This window comes from Gorilla gorilla, chromosome 3 (assembly GCF_029281585.2).
Source record: "Gorilla gorilla gorilla isolate KB3781 chromosome 3, NHGRI_mGorGor1-v2.1_pri, whole genome shotgun sequence".
In the NCBI taxonomy this organism is placed as follows: Eukaryota; Metazoa; Chordata; class Mammalia; order Primates; family Hominidae; genus Gorilla; species Gorilla gorilla.
In genome coordinates this window covers 156725840-156742338 of record NC_073227.2, presented here as the reverse complement: position 1 = coordinate 156742338, position 16499 = coordinate 156725840, and the positions used below count along the sequence as shown (strand labels likewise).

General features: G+C 35.5%; 1 long non-coding RNA gene across 1 annotated transcript in view; it reads left to right on the top strand.

The window, feature by feature from the left end:
* Window positions 1–14532: 14532 nt before the first annotated feature.
* Window positions 14533–16499, top strand: part of LOC129532883 (uncharacterized) — a 218409-nt gene continuing 216442 nt past the window's right edge. The window contains exon 1 of the long non-coding RNA XR_010133265.1: window positions 14533–14932. This is a non-coding gene — a long non-coding RNA (uncharacterized lncRNA). The remainder of the gene's footprint in view (window positions 14933–16499) is intronic.

Sequence of the window (16499 nt, the reverse complement as noted above, 5' to 3'; positions counted from 1 at the left end):
ATCATTCTATACTAAGAAAAGTATGGACAGTTAACATATCAGCAAGACTTGTAGGTAATGAATATTATCACCTCTGAAGTTGATTGCTTCTGATAGGAAGTTGATAGGAGTTGGGGATCCACCAACAGTTATGGTTAGGCAGAAATAAACACTAGAACCTATTATAGAAGTTAGCTCAGATTATTGGTGGTTAATTGTTTCAACTGGAAATGCCCAACTTTGTTGTCTTCTTAAATAGTCAGATGGAGTAGAAATATATTACTTCAGCACTTGTTGACAATCTCCATTGGCCTTATTGAGTCCAAAATAAATGAAGCTCCAAGTCATGGCAAGATGTTTTCCATGGATATGCAGAGTTTTATACAAATCCCTATTTATTTTGTGGAAGGAAAGACACTTAGGCTACTCAATGCCATGCTACTTTTGCTTTAACATCCCTGAAATTTGCAACCTTACTTCATGATTTTATCAACATCTTTAAGGATATTATAAACATATTATACAAAACATCTTTTTTTTTCTTTCATAGGCTCCATTCCTATGTTTCTTTGATTTGCATTGAAAGCTCAATAGTGCATTAAATTAACTCAACAAAATCCAGTTTGAATTAATATATAAATATTTCTGTTATCTTTGTCACAAGTGGAATTGTGATGAAAGTGTATACTTACACACAATCTAGAAAATAATTTATTCTGCAGCTAAGGATGACATGGGTCAATAATGTGGTCGGGGGGAATAAACTAACATTGTACTATCTCATAAATAAAACACTATATGCTTTACTTGTGACTGAAACTTATGTGAAGCTATTAAAATAAAACATTTACAAGTGTATATCTGGGATGACTTCAAATTAAAATTACATATTGGATTGTGGTTGCCTGTTATTAGAGAGCCTACTCAGCAAAAAAACAAATTTTAATAGTTAGAAATATTTCCTTATCTGACTCACATATCAAGTAATCAAAAGCCGGTCAGCACAAGAAAAATTCTGTATAGCTATCAGTTTTGTGGAGGCAGGGATATGCTTACTCTTCAAGACATTAGTTCAAATATCCGAAGACAATACATATTTTTTTCTCTCAGATTTTGTCCTTTAGTTCTCTGTGTATATTCTGGGCCTCTCTGAAGAAAATTGGCTGTGGCTATGGCTTTATACACTATAAACTTTGTTATGATTTATTCACTTTTAATGTTCTGACAGTTTAATAACTAGGTGGCATTTATTTTTGGTTACATAATGTTGAACAATAACCACCTGCTGAAAGTTTGCATTTGAGACATGGTATTAAAAGGAAAGATATGCCTCAGGGCAATTTGTAATAATGCCCTAGTCAAAGACAGAAATCAGAGAGGAAGAATTGAACTGACACCTTTTCATATCAGGTGAAAAACTAAATGTATTCATGTTACTTCAATGATAAGGTAGATCCAATTTGGGATTAAACTATGTAGTGTGTATAATGTGGATCTTCTTTTTAGTAATTGGAGTGCTTGTGGTAAAAACATGAAGAAATAACTTGTAAGAGGATAAGAATGGCCTCTAGAGACACTGTTATTTTAGGAAAGAAAACAACTCCATTTGCTGTGGAGATTTACTGTGTATGTTGTTGCTATTAGACTTTAGTCAACTTCAGGAAACCTAAGAGTAAGGTCACTAGAAATGACATTTTACTAAGTTGTTTATTTTTTTCCAGAGAGAAATGAGATGCTCCTTTTTCTTCCCTCATTTCTGCATTTATTTATTTATATAAAAACTTTGGCATATCAGCATAGGGCCTGGGTGGTTATGAGTAAAAGTAAGAAAAGAGAATTTTAGCAGATGTAAGTTCTTGTGCAAAATGCACGAAAATGTTTGCTAATTCTTGGTTGATTCGGCTTCTACGTACCAATGTGTATTACTTTTCAGGTTTCATTTTTTCCTGGAAAAAATAAGTCCTCACAACAATTAAACGTGAATTGTGTAGTCTTATGCAAGTACCACAGAGCAGTGATTGTTATCCCTATCAACAAATTCAATAGGTGTATTAAGCTCTATTAAACATCCCGTTAAACTGTTAAACATTTATCCCGTTAAACATTTACCCCCTGTTAAACATTTAAAATAATTTATATATTAATGCTAGATGTGCATTTTCAAACAGCATTCTGCTTATTTGCTGCCTATAAAATATCATCTCTGTCCTGAAAAAAATAGAACATTTGTGATTTCCCATGGTTAATCAAGTAATTCTCTGCTACACCAACTGATTGGATTTGTTATGACTCTAGATTTTATTCTTAACCTTAAGTCTTTAATGTCCAGGTTTAAGATTTACAAATTCCATGTTAGTTTAAAGCTTCTAGACTTATTCTGTTGCATTCGATTTCCTATTATTCAGGGATGTGCTTAGAAAGAACATTTTGTGCAAAAGAATATCGGTAGAAAGCCACTCCAGTTAAGGAAAGGGGGCTGTAAGAAAATATTGAACATATATTATAAATAAAATACACTAAAATTTAAAAAGTCCACCAAATTTGTACTCCATTTAGTATATTTGTCTTAGAGTTTTAGCAATCTGATGTTGCTTTATTGGTATTCCAGACTGAGTAAATCAGTAAATACATAGTAGATAATAAAAGCCAGTTTCTCATTGTCAGAGAAACAGACGAGAAAGGAGAGAAGGCTTGAGCGAACCCTGTGGCGTTAGATGGGAATCAGAAGTATCAGTGAGAGCACATAAGTTTTAGTCAATGTACAGATAAATATGAAAATAGATATGGATGCACATACATATTTTACCACACATACATATTTTCTGTATTTCCTAGCTCTGTACACTGAGAAGCTAGATGTAATGACACCCCCTTAGCAATAAACATATCTTTACTTGGTTTCTATGTCTATACTCCAATAAAAGGAACCCAGGCTCCTTAGGGAAATAACTGATTGCACAATTACTAGTGTGGTTGCCCAACTGTTTCTAAGATGCCTCTGGGGATAAAGGACCACAGCTAGTCAAAGATTTCTGGAAAAGGAGAAGCTATAGATGTCAAGACATTATAAACTGCAGTAATTAAGAGATTCTATATTTAGATAAACAGATGAATGAAATCGAATAGAAAGTCGAGAGACTGTATACACACATAAACACACACATATATAACACATATATGTATATGTTTTTATGTGTATACATACGCATGTAAATATATACAGGTGTGTATGTGTATACATTTATATAATATCATGTGTACATACACACATAGCTGGTATTACATACTCCAAGGAAAGAACTGTGCTAATTTATTCTGCATAATCCCTGTGCTCATGTAGTCATGAGCACATGCCATGTTATTAATTAAATTGACTCAGTTCTCCAAAATTTATCAAATGCATTGGTACATACATGCACACATATATATACTCTATGGGTACCATAATTGAAATACATAGCAATAAAACTGGTTTTTATTAAGGGTCAACGATGGACTAAGCACTCATCAAAGAATCTTTCTGTAGCATGGCATTCTAACAGAAGATGTTTGCATAGTTTGGGAGTATGTTTACTGAACTATATGAAAGAGGCATATATATATATATATATATTTGGGGCTCAGAATGTAGAAAGCAAAAGCTTGTAGCCATATTTTTTAATGAACAAACTAGACTTGTGGGATTTAAAGCAAGAAGCAATTGCATTTTTTAAGCACCATTTTTTAACACTCCTGTCCTGAAGACATAACAAATAAATCCCAAAGCATTTTCATTTACTTTCACATCTCATTAGTTTTATTTTCCCAGGTTTTTTTTTTTTTTTAAAAAAACAACAACAAAACAATACATGGTTTAATCTAAACAAACTTTTATTGTCTGATGTAAGCTAGAACTTCTGCTTTACTTTCATAATCTCAAAAGCCTGTAGTGAGAAAGGTAGGAGACTGGTAGATATGATCAGGTTTTGTTTATTAGTTGGTTTTGGAATTCATTTTACACTTTCTTCTTGGTCTTGTTTTCCTCTCCTACCCCTCATTTGTGTGCTTTCTTTTACTCCCCCGTGATTTTGAAAATGAGAGGATAGACAGGTAGTGTAGTAAAGGTTGGCAGGTCCTATATAGTTGAGGATGTTGAATTATTTCATTTATGTTCAATTATTTCATTGTTGAGTATTCTGTAAGGGCTTCACTCATATTTCACTTTCACTGAAAGTGAAATAACTTGAAATATACTAAACGAAAGTAAAGCAGAAGTTCTAGCTTACATCAGACAATAAAAGTTCCAGTTTGGGGTGATGCCTCCACTTACTGGCTACTCACAGCTCCCCTTGCCAAACTCTGACTTCTGTGGTCCACTCCATGCTGAGTCTCTCTGCTGGAGAAACTTCAACCCTCCAGTCTGGCCTCTTGACCACAGATCTTTTCAAGAGGACTCAGGTCCTGCTTCCTTCTGCACGGTTCACACATGGCCAACAGACTCAAACACCTTTCCCCATCATCTATGTGAGTACGACTTGCTCCTCCATAGCCATCTGTCTTCATTCAGCCATCAGAACACCTGAAGTCATTGTGTTGCCTTTGGATTTTTTACTGGAAATTCAGACAGGGTTTCTTTTTTTTATTATTATTCCTACAAATTCCAGGAGACACAAACCAAGCCTCTCAATGTATTCTCTACTGATTTTCCCTGGAAGTAACTGAGCCAGCCAAATAATGCAGCTTAAATAAAACTTAATAAGGATTGAGAGGTGAATCTCACCTCCGTGCAAGCATTTTCAAGTGCTACACATGGTTTTCGTCCACCCAAACCAGATAAATAGAACTACTTTACAACTTATTATTTATACAACGGTGTTTAATTTTTATTATGTTAGTAATAGGAACTTAAAGGTTTTGAACAAAATGGTGACATAATCAGAAGTATGCTTTTAAAAAATGTTAAGCATCTTTACTGTTTTTTCTTAAAATTTTAAAATTATTAAACTCAACCTGGCTTTGGTTGAACAGTAGCAGTTATCTTCAGTTGTTTTTTGGGCTATATTAAACCTTGACGTATATACACACACACACACACACACACACACACACACATAAATGATGTGATTTGCTACATATTTTCCTTTTATGGAACTATTGGATTTTGTGAGTGTTCACTCTCAGAGACTTGGCGCTTAAAATTTTAATTATATTTGTTAATATTCCAATTCATATGGACACTGTTGATTTGACTAGTTGTCATGATATTATTAGCTCTGTCTATAACCCTGCATAAAAGTCATTTGATTCTAATCTTCATAAGGTTTGAAAAATAGTCAGTAAAAGCAAGAATTGTTGTAGCTTGAGTTTAAATCCTTTTTTTATTGTAATTGAATTAGTTCACCCTATCTTGGCCTGGACACACCTCTGTAATTTTCTGCTAAGCTTTCAAAAGTGGCTTGCATTATGTAATCAGAAGAAGAAGAAATAAAATAGATGCTTTACTTAACAATATTATTTTTAAAAAGCACCACTGAGTTAATCTATAACACACTGTTGACAAAATACATTAATAACAATGAAAAACTATGGTTTGAAATGACTGCTGAATTTTCATTTAAATTTAGATGAAAATAGCTAAAGTGCTCTTGTTGCTTTAAATTACCTTGTTCAAATCTTTCCCATTAAAAAGAATGGTATTTGCAAATCAAATACCATTTGTGAGTTTGCAGCTCACATCGCTGAGTACTCTTCTTCAAAAATGTCTCATTATTATAACAAGAGATACTCTATTTAAAGCATAGCAATGGAATTCCACTTTTCATTCTATTCTTTACTTGATAAAGGAGATTTCACTATTTTATGCTTCTCCAGACTTCAAAAATTGATAAGGGAACCAAATCAGCCTAGGAAAATCAGGTTGAAAGTGGTATTTTAAAAAATTATATCTGTGTCCCAAAGCAAACTCTATGTTAAATTGTTCTTAAACTGGACATTGCAATTTCACTGAGTTTCCTCTAATTCTCAGTTTTCCCAATCAGCCTCATAGAGCATTGTTCCAGGCACATTCATGAAGAAACCTCTACTGGCTGGACGCAGAAGGATGCCCAAATATAAATATTTTATGTCCCAGTCAGAAGTTAATATCTGGAAGATAAGAATGACGCTTAAAATCGTCACAAATTTGTATTTTTATTTTACTGAAAAAAATCACAAAGACAGGCTGGGCACGGTGGCTCAGGCCCGTGATCCCAGCACTTTGGGAGGCCGAGGCAGGAAGATCACGAGGTCAGCAGATCGAGACCATCCTGGCTAACACGGTGAAACCCCGTCTGTACTAAAAATACACACACACACACACACACACACACACACACACACACACACACACACACACACAAAATTAACCTGGCGTGGTGGCAGGGGCCTGTAGTCCCAGCTACTCAGGAGGCTGGGGCAGGAGAATGGCGTGAACCTGGGAGGCGGAGCTTGCGGTGAGTCGAGATTGCGCCGCTGCACTCCAGCCTGGGCGACAGAGCGAGACTCTGTGTCAAAAAAGAAAAACAAAACAAAACAAAACAAAAAATCACAAAGACAACCACGCATGTGATGTGGAAAAAAATGTCATGGCAAAATTTCTCTACTCAGGTTAATGCAATTTGCTCACCATCTTATATGGACCATATCTCTATATTTACTTTTAAAATCCAAAGGCAAGTAAGTGTTATATCATGTTCTCTGAGTATAAGATTCTCATGAAAATTAGTTGAAATCGTAAGATAAGCTCACTTCAATAGAATAGCATCGAGCTGGCTGTCGAAGGATAGAAAAACTGGGAAGAGAGAGAGTCAGACTAAGTGAAGGTATAGGTTGGGGCAAACTTTCTAACATGGAAATTGGATGACATGTTAAGAGGGCAATGAAGAAATCACCTTTTAGGGAAAAGCACTTATACCAGTGGTATGGAGAATATGGTTAAACAGATCAAGTAAGACCTCAAAAGGCTGTAAAATAAGGCATATTACAGTGAAGTGAATACCAGCACCAATATCAAGTAATATATACTGAGTATCTACAGTGTTACAAAAATTATCCTAAGAACTGAATGTGAATTACCTCATTTAAATTTCATAACTATCTAATAGAATAAGTATTGTTATGTCTCATTTCATTAATGAAGAAACAGAATCTGAGATATGTTACATTCACCAAGGATATAGTGTTAATTAATGGACTGCTATGGGTTCAAACACTTATGTGATAACTGATGGTTAGTGGCAAAACCAGAAAATAAGATTTTCTGTCTGATATCCTCTTCAATCAATAAGCTTCTGCTTAACAATGAAGATCGCTCCCCATATGTAACAATGCAAACTATAACTTTCATGACTTCTTCATCTCCTATATGTAATATGAATTACACAGACTATATCACATAAAATTTAATTACTATGGGAACCATGTTAGGGTATTACCTCAATTTTTACAAGTAGCCTCATTTAAATGTTGAGCACTGCAGGTGTCTTAGGTATCCTCCAAATAACACTATTATCCTACTCTGAATACAATGACACATAGAAAGGTTTTAATTTAACCCAATGTTACATTGCTAATAAAATAGTAAATTAAGGCTTAGTAAAATTACATATATTGCTTAAAGTAATGCAGATATTAGGTGAAGGAGGATACTAAAGTACAGAGATAAAATAACTTCCCAAGGTGGAAAGAGTGAAGAAATAAATAGACCTAATATTCAAATCACAAATTAACTAAGGCTAGAGCTAGGAGGTTTAATGGTGAGAATAATAGCAACAATAAAAAAGATCAAGTTAATAGCCCTGTATTCATGGAACTGACAGGTAAGTTGTGGAGACAGCTTTGATTCCAATAATCACACGTGTAACTGTAAAGTTACATTTCAGTAATGAAAAAAGACCCTTGCTTCTGTAAAATGTTTCAGTGGAGACACCCAACTAATCAGGGAGGCCAAGGAAGGAGGACTTTTCTGATGAAGTGGTGATTAAGTTTTGAGTGAAGAAGTAAAACAGGCAAGGGGGAAGATGAGCATTTAATGCTCAAAGTTCTCAACGTAGGAGATAATTTGAGACCTGAAAGAATGCTTAACTGTTTGTTTTGCCCCCACCATAACACTCTGTTATTATTTCAGTTTAAAAGAAAAAGAACTCATGTTCTTCTGCAGGTGGGATAACTGGATGGGGGTTGAAGCCAAGAGGTCGTTTCTTCTTTCAACATTATCTAACCTGGTTCCCAGGTGCATTCTTCCTCAATGGAAACAAGCTTACTAGACTATAACTCTGTACAAATTTTCTAAAACATATATTTAGAAACAAGTATCTATAAATTCATTCCCTACCTTTAGCGTTTGATAGAGCAGCTTCTTTGAATGGGCTTCTCAGGGGGCATTTAATGGTCAGGAATTGGTCAGGAAAACCCTACAATCCATTCTTGACATTTCACACAAAAAATTTCATGCAATGAGTTGGATGACAGAATCATCAGAAAAGGTAGAGGTGTAAAAAGGTGTCAGGGATGGCCTTCCCCAAACACCAGAAAATATAGGAAAGGAGGCCTTGCAACTGTGACAAAAGGCCCTAGCCTTCTGCATCTAAGATGCTCTGGCTGCTGCAAGAGCATCATACTCTTTCTTGCTGTCACCACAGGAGTGAGCCAAGGCACTCTACAGTCCAACACTGTAGCCACTGAAGGATTTAGAATGACGTTGACCTCTCCAGCCCTCAGATACTGCACTAGTGACTTCCACTGACAAAGCCAACAGATACTGCTGACAAAATGGGCTCCTTTCCATGTCCCTATTATTTAAGTTAGCAGTAGTGGTGGTTACCAAAATGTCAAGCAAAAATGCAGATAGTCCAAAAGCAGAATTGTTATTTAGCAGTAGAACTTGCCATTCATAATAAAACAAATCTGTCATGCAATCCAATATTCTTTTTATAAGTTAGTAACAAGGAAGGTGTTATGTGACATAACGCTATTTAAAACCAGATTTGTGTGCGTTTATTTACTCATGATTTTCTAATTTGGACTGGGCTCAGCTTGGAAGTTTTTTTGCTCATCCTGCTTGCAGCTGCAGTCATTCGATGAATGGACTGGTGCCCCCGCCAGTCCATTAGGTGGAAGGGCTAAGACAGCCTCATTCACATGTCCGGCAGTTAACTGGTTCAGTTGACTGGGAAACTTAAATTGTACTCCATGTCATTTCTCCAGCAGCATAGTCCTGAAAACTTCATACATTGCAAGTGGAAATGTAAAATGATACAGCCAATTTGTAAAAGAGTTTGACAGTTTCTTAAAATGATAAGCATAAATGTCCCATAAAATTAAGCAATTTTACCTTAAAGATCCATCTAAAAGAAATAAAATCATATGTTTATGAAAATACTTTATGGGAATGTTTATAGCAGCATTATTCATAAATCAAAAACTGGAAGTAACACGAATATCCACCTATTGGCGTACAGATAAAAAAATGTGGTGTATCCAGATAATGAAATACTATTCAGCGGTAAAAAGAAACAAAGCACATTCTACAATATGAATGAACTTAAAAAAAAATTATGTTTGTGAAAGAAGCCTGATTGATAGGAAACACCATATATTGTATAATACCATTTATAACAAAAGGCAGATCTCTAGATACAAAAACCAGGTGAGTAGGTGCCTGTAGCAGAGATGTGGGAACAAGAAAAACCTGCAGATGAGCACAAAGGATCTTTTTAAATGATGAAAATGTTTAAAACTGGAGTGTGGTAATGGCTATATGACACTGTAAATTTACTAAAAGTTATTGAGTTATATAAATAGAACATTATATAAATAGAACAAGCTAAGTTTATGCCATACAAATTATATAAATTATACCTCAATTAAGTTGACTAAAATGTGACTTATTAAGAATGACTCATCTACAGGTATCAAAATTCATGATCAGATGGTATGTTAGTTAATTAAGCATTAAATATGATTCATTTATTTTCTTTAGTTTGGCTTAAGTCGGGTAATTTTTGTTGACATTAAAGTAAAAAATTGTTTATAATCTAATATTATATATTTTGAACCTAAAAAAATATGGGTTGTGATTACCAATATTTAGTTTATAATAGACAGATATAAATTAGCGATGTAATATTGTTTCATTGAGGATTGAACTATGTATTTAGTAAATAAGACACTACTATTATAACGTGCTTTAAACAATTTCAATATTTATTTTTATTTCAATTGTCTTATTAACATAAAAGCAGATTCAGGATATATATTAGGTAAAGTTATAGTTTATCAAAAAGTTTAGTTTAAAATAAAATTATATCATTCTAATATTAAGGACTCACAATATCTTTTTTTCTATTTTCATACATGCATACATATCACAATAAGAAAAATTCCATTTCTAAATGTAATACTGAGCTCGCTTGAGCACACATATACTAACTGGAATAGTTACTGATACCAGCTAAAGGTCTTTTAGACACCGTGAAAACTAAAAAATTAATATAAATTTACCCATTACTGTACAAATATTTAAAACATTTAGATTATAGATCTTTGCACATTAGCCAAATCTTATCATATGATGCACTGCTGCAGGGGTCTTTTTAGTGATATTTCACAGGAAATATCAAGGATGCCATGGTAAGTAAGCCCTTGGAAAATTTCTTCTCTGCTTGGATTTAAAGTAGTTCTTCACACCACAACGTAATCAGAGCCTTGGTATCATGAGACAAAGCAGTCATCCAGGGACTAAAGTTGGAAAATGCGAGAACACCATCAATTGGTCTAATATGTTGGCCAAAAATAAAAACCATCTATTATTGAAACCAAAAGCAGGTAAATAAGGTAAAAGTAGCATGGGATTCAGAGGGAAAGATTCAGACTGGACTGGAACAGCACTTAATCTGCATAAATCAAAGGCTACATTACACACACACACACACACACACACAGATGTGTGCATGCATACACTCTCATACAAGCAATATGTATCAGTTTAGAAGAAAATCATTTCAATATTTTTATAAAGTGCTAATTTAAAGGAGTCCTCTAAAGACATTGTAAAATATTCTGCTGGACCAGGTTAACTGATTGTAGTGTCAAGACTCCACTGCCTAAAGCAAGAAAATTGAAGAAAACAGCAACAGTATCCACTTCTGTCTCGTAGAGCCGCATTTCTCAGCAGATGCACTGTTATACTAATAGTGACCTAAGTACACAGATATTGCACAATTACTGATAGCATATTTTGAGTTTATACCTATGCTGTGCAAAATGTCAGGGAAATAGAGTCAACCTACACCATGCCTTTCTTCTTTTATTATCAATATATTTATGATGAAACATATTTCTAATTCTTATATTTTCAAACGAAATGACGAATTGCTAGAATATCAATTTAGTGAAAATAGTGAAACTAATAGTTCATGCTATCACAACCAGGTATGAAAATTAGAATAAGATGATTATTTCAATAACGTTTTTGAAGGACAAATGTACGTTAGCCAATGGATGTTCTATGTAACATATAAATTGTCTCATCAAATATTGAATAGAAATATTTCCAACAAACATAACCTACTTTATTTTGAAGAAATAAATATTTCTAAAATAATGTATTATTCTCACAGTGGAGACTACCAAATTTTAACATTTAAATGTAGGCTGTAGGCTATCTTTCATTTTAAGAAGACATTTTTAAAATTTTTCATTTGATACTTTTTCATTTTTGAGAAGTCTAATTATCAAACATGCTATAGAAAATAATAGCATATGAAATGTGAAATACAAAGAAGAGAGTTTTAGAAAGTTAGAATTCAATATGTTATTTTAGAATAGAGATGAAAGGTCAGGGAGGGGGGTCATGCAACTAGAATTATTTTGGGGACCTTTTCAAAAGTGATGCTTCCCAGTTCATATTCTAGACATATTAAATGAAAATTTCTAAAAGTGTGACTCATACATCAGAATATTATATTCTCAGAGAGACTATAATGAACTAACTGGGTTAAGAGTTAGTTCTTAATTTAAACAAGAATATACTGTATTCTACAACTTAGAATGATATCACAAAATAGACTTACCGTGTTTTGGGTGCATTTCATTTTATAAATCTGATTATTTCATGCTTATTCATTGGTAAATTGCCCTGGTGCTCAAAGTCATAACCTTCATAATACAAGGAATACATGATCTAGCCTAACTACAAATGTATAGATTATATTTTCTATTTTTCAACTGATTTATTTTCAAATAGTTTACTTAGCATCTTTCAAGTAAATTACAGAGGTAAATTCAGACAACTTTGAAAATTTGGCCTAAAGTATTTAACGTTTAATTTAAAGCTAATTGTAATAATTTATGCATGACAGAAGTAAATAATATAATATTAGAAATTGCAGTCTTCAAATAAAAATACAAGTTTTCTGGAATGATTGAATATACAATATGAAAGAAAGGAGGGAACACAACTTATTTCTAACTTTATTTGAAGTTGAAGATTTTGAATTTAAGTTTAAATAGAACTGATAAAATTAATGGCAGAAGGGCAAATAAATGGTTATGAAATGTTTATATCAAGACACTTTTTTAAAAAGGAGTGGAATAAAAATAAATTGGCATTATGAGAGAAGCTGATTTAGAAGGTTGGAAGGGGAAAGAAAAATCATTGCATGTTTGCATATGTTTACAATTCTAACTTCCATTCTGGTGCAAAAGAACAAGACAAAAGAAAACTCATACTAAAATTTGAGAAAGATGTTACATTTGTGGTTTCAGTATGTGAATTATTCTTAAAGACAAAAAAATAAAGGAGGTGGTTCAGGAGAGCAGACATTGAGGAGATGGGCCTCCTGTAATTAAGACGCAAGAGGAACAGTCAAGGAGGGTGTACAGAACCAGACTAATGTGGTGCCAAGGAAGAAAGCGTTTTAAGAAAGGTGTTACAAATGGTCTCAAGTGCACGAAATTGTGAGAGGAGGGAAAAAACAGCAATAGTCAATTTCTTAGAAAAATAATTTGTGAAGTAGTTATCAATAATTTGTATGTGTCATCATTCTTCTCTTAAGGAAAATCAATTTTGTGTAATGAACTTAGCCTGCTTTATCTTTAATATTTTATTTCATATAAATAGAATAATCCACTTTTTCATAGCATGACTTATGACAGCTTATACTTTTGTAAACACAATTCTAAGAAATCACAAACTTAATTAGCAAGAAAATTCCAGGAAAGAAAAATTCATTCAGGTAAGGTAAAAAGTGAGAGAAAAAGATTGACAACTTTCTATGTTTTCATTTCTCCTTTTCTAAAACACTGCAAACTATATTAACTATATTTTTACATATTATACTATATTATAAAGATTTTTAGAATCTCCACTATTAAATATGACTAACCAGTAGTTTTTACATTGCATAGAAAACGATGAAATGTGAATAAGTATGTGTTCAGAATTGGGGAGTTCTTGATCTCACTGACTTAAAGAATGAAGCCACAGACCCTTTCGGTGAGTGTTACAGTCCGCAGTTTGTTCCTTCTGATGTTTGGATGTGTTCGGAGTTTTCTCCTTCTGGTGGGTTCGTGGTCTTGCTGGCTCAGAAGTGAAGCTGCAGACCTTCGCAGTGAGTGTTACAGCTCTTAATGCAACACGTCTGGAGTTGTTCGCTCCTCCTGGTAGGTTCGTGGTCTCACTGGCTTCACGAGTGAAGCTGTAAACCTTTGCGGTTAATGTTACAGCTCATAAAAGCAGTGTGAACCCAAAGAGTGAACAACAGCAATATTTAATGCAAAAACCAAAAGAACAAAGTACCCACAGCATATAACAGGAGCCCAGCAGGTTGCCACTGACAGCGCTGGCAGCCTGCTTTTATTCTTATCTGGCCCCACCCACATCCTGCTGATTGGTCCATTTTACAGAGAGCCAATTGGTCTGTTTTACAAAGAGCTGTTTGGTCCGTTTTGACAGGGTGCTGATTGATGCGTTTACAATCCCTGAGCTAGACGCAAAAGTTCTCGAAGTCCCCACCAGATTAGCTAAATACAGAGTGTTGATTGGTGTATTTACAAACCCTGAGCTAGACACAGAGTGCTGATTGGCACATTTACAAACCTTGAGCTAGATACAGAGTGCCCCGATTGGTGCATTCACAATCCCTTAGCTAGACATAAAGAGTCTCCAGGTCCCCACCAGATTAACTAGATACAGAGTGCAGATTGGTGCATTTACAAACCCTGAGCTAGACACAGAGAGCTGATTGGTGTCTTTACAATCCCTTAGCTAGACATAAAGATTCTCCAAGTCCCCACCAGACTCAGGAGCCTAGCTGGCTTCACCCAGTGGATCGCATACTGGGGCCGCAGGTGGAGCTGCCTGCCAGTCCCGCCCTGTGCCACAGCACTCTTCAGCCCTTGGGCGGTGGATGGGACTGGGCTCAGTGGAGCAGGGGGCGGCGCTCATCTGGGAGGCTCGGGCCGCGCAGGAACCCTCGGCGGGGGAGGGCGGGTGGGCTGTCGGTGGGTAGGCAGCTAAGGCCTGGGGAGAAATCGAGCGCAGCGCCAGTGGGCCGGCACTGCTGGAGGACGCGGCGCACCCTCCGCAGCTGCTGGCTCGGGTGCTAAGCCCCTTACTACCGGGGGCTGGCGGGGCCGGCCAGCGGCTCCGAGTGTGGGGCGCCAAGCCCGCGCCCACCCGGAACTCTAGCTGGCCCGCAAGCGCAGTGCGCAGCACCGCTTCCCGCCTGTGCCTCTCCCTCCACACCTCCCCACAGGCTGAGGGAGCCGGCTCGGGCCTCCGCCATCCCGGGAAGGGGCTCCTACAGTGCCGCGGCGGGCTGAAGGACTCCTCAAGCGCTGCCAGAGTGGGCGCTGAGGCCGAGGAGGCACCGAGAGCGAGCAAGGGCTGCGAGGGCTGCCGCACGCTGTCACCTCTCAAGTAGTTAAGAGATAGGTAAATATCAAACCAGATTATTTTTATCTGATTAAATTTGCTGTCAGAATTTGAAAAACATTTCTGTGTTTAATAGCTGGGAAAATAGAGCCTTCTCAGAGGTAAGAATTTTAATTTCCACAGATGAAATACCCATTTTAATTTTATCTGCTAAGTAAATTATTAGTGGCACACTATAATACTAAATGGATTTCTCCCACCCTCCTTTTCTTTGGCTTGAATATAGATATGAATTACGTATTTACTAGAGTGAAGCCACAGCTAAAATTCCCATTTTAATAATTGTAAGCTTCTTCCCAAACAACAACACCTACCTATGACAGAATTGCCAGTTAACATGCCAGAAAAGTACCCTATAATTATCTTCACAATTTCAGTCTAATAACAGTAGGTGACAGTCATAATCAGCAAAAAAAATTCACTAAGGGGTTTACTTTATTTCCAAAAGCATTCTAGACATGGCAATTTGTTGTCCTTCTTTCAGTGAAAAGTGCAAAAGTCAAGGAATAATTTAATTTTGAAATCCAAAAAGTAATATTTAATTGAAATCTGATCTGAAAAAGATTTATTTCTTTTTTCAACAAATATTTATTAAGAGGCTATGTTTCATGATGTGAACTTACCTTTGAAAATAAAAGCCATGAAAAAGGGAAAACAATCAGAATCTCTCTTCAAGAAACCTGGTGCATCCTCTACATGTAGCTTATACTCAAAGACTAAGACACTCAATTCCAGCCATCATACTTATTCCATCTATCAGAAAGCAGAAAGGAAGGAAAAAGGATTGTGACCACTTTTTACAGGATGTTTTAGAGTTGCAGTATCATACCTCCTCATGGTCATTTGGACAATGCTTAGTCACAAGACTTCACCATTTCCAAGGAAGTAAGGAAATATGATATTTATTTTGGGTATCCAAGACCAAGGTAAAATCCTGGGTTACTTTGCTAAGGAAGAAAGGTATGATGGATACTGGAAGTGATGAGCAGTTTCTGCCTTGTTATCTAATGTCAACTGCATTTGAGGACCATGAGGTCCAAGAGAAAACAGCTTCCCAGAGTAAATGAATGAGGAAGAGAAGGGCCACTGTTTAACAATTATTTTGATCATTTTGACATTTGATTTTATATTCAGGCGACATTTCATGTCATTAGAAGACATAGACATGACAGTTTTCTTTCCTGAAACTCTATCCAAGTAAGTATCTGGCTGACAGCATCTAGAAGAGTAATTCTCAAAGTCTGCAGATCTCAGGTGGTCTGAGTCACCTGAGGTGCCTTACAAAAAATCTACATACCTATACCCAAGTATACAACTACTGACAGATTATTTGGGGACAGGACAGAGAAAACATTTTAATAAGCTCTCAGTGTGACTCTTACACATAGTTGTTTAGAGAACAATAGAACTAAGAGACATTTCTGGGCAACTTGGATTCCAGAATCTAGGTCTGGGTGATAGAAAAATTATTTTCCTAAAAATAATTGGCAATTGTATTCCAAATATGAATCATTGAATTTTATTCACTCTTTCATAATTTACTGATTACACACACACTGAGTTTTAT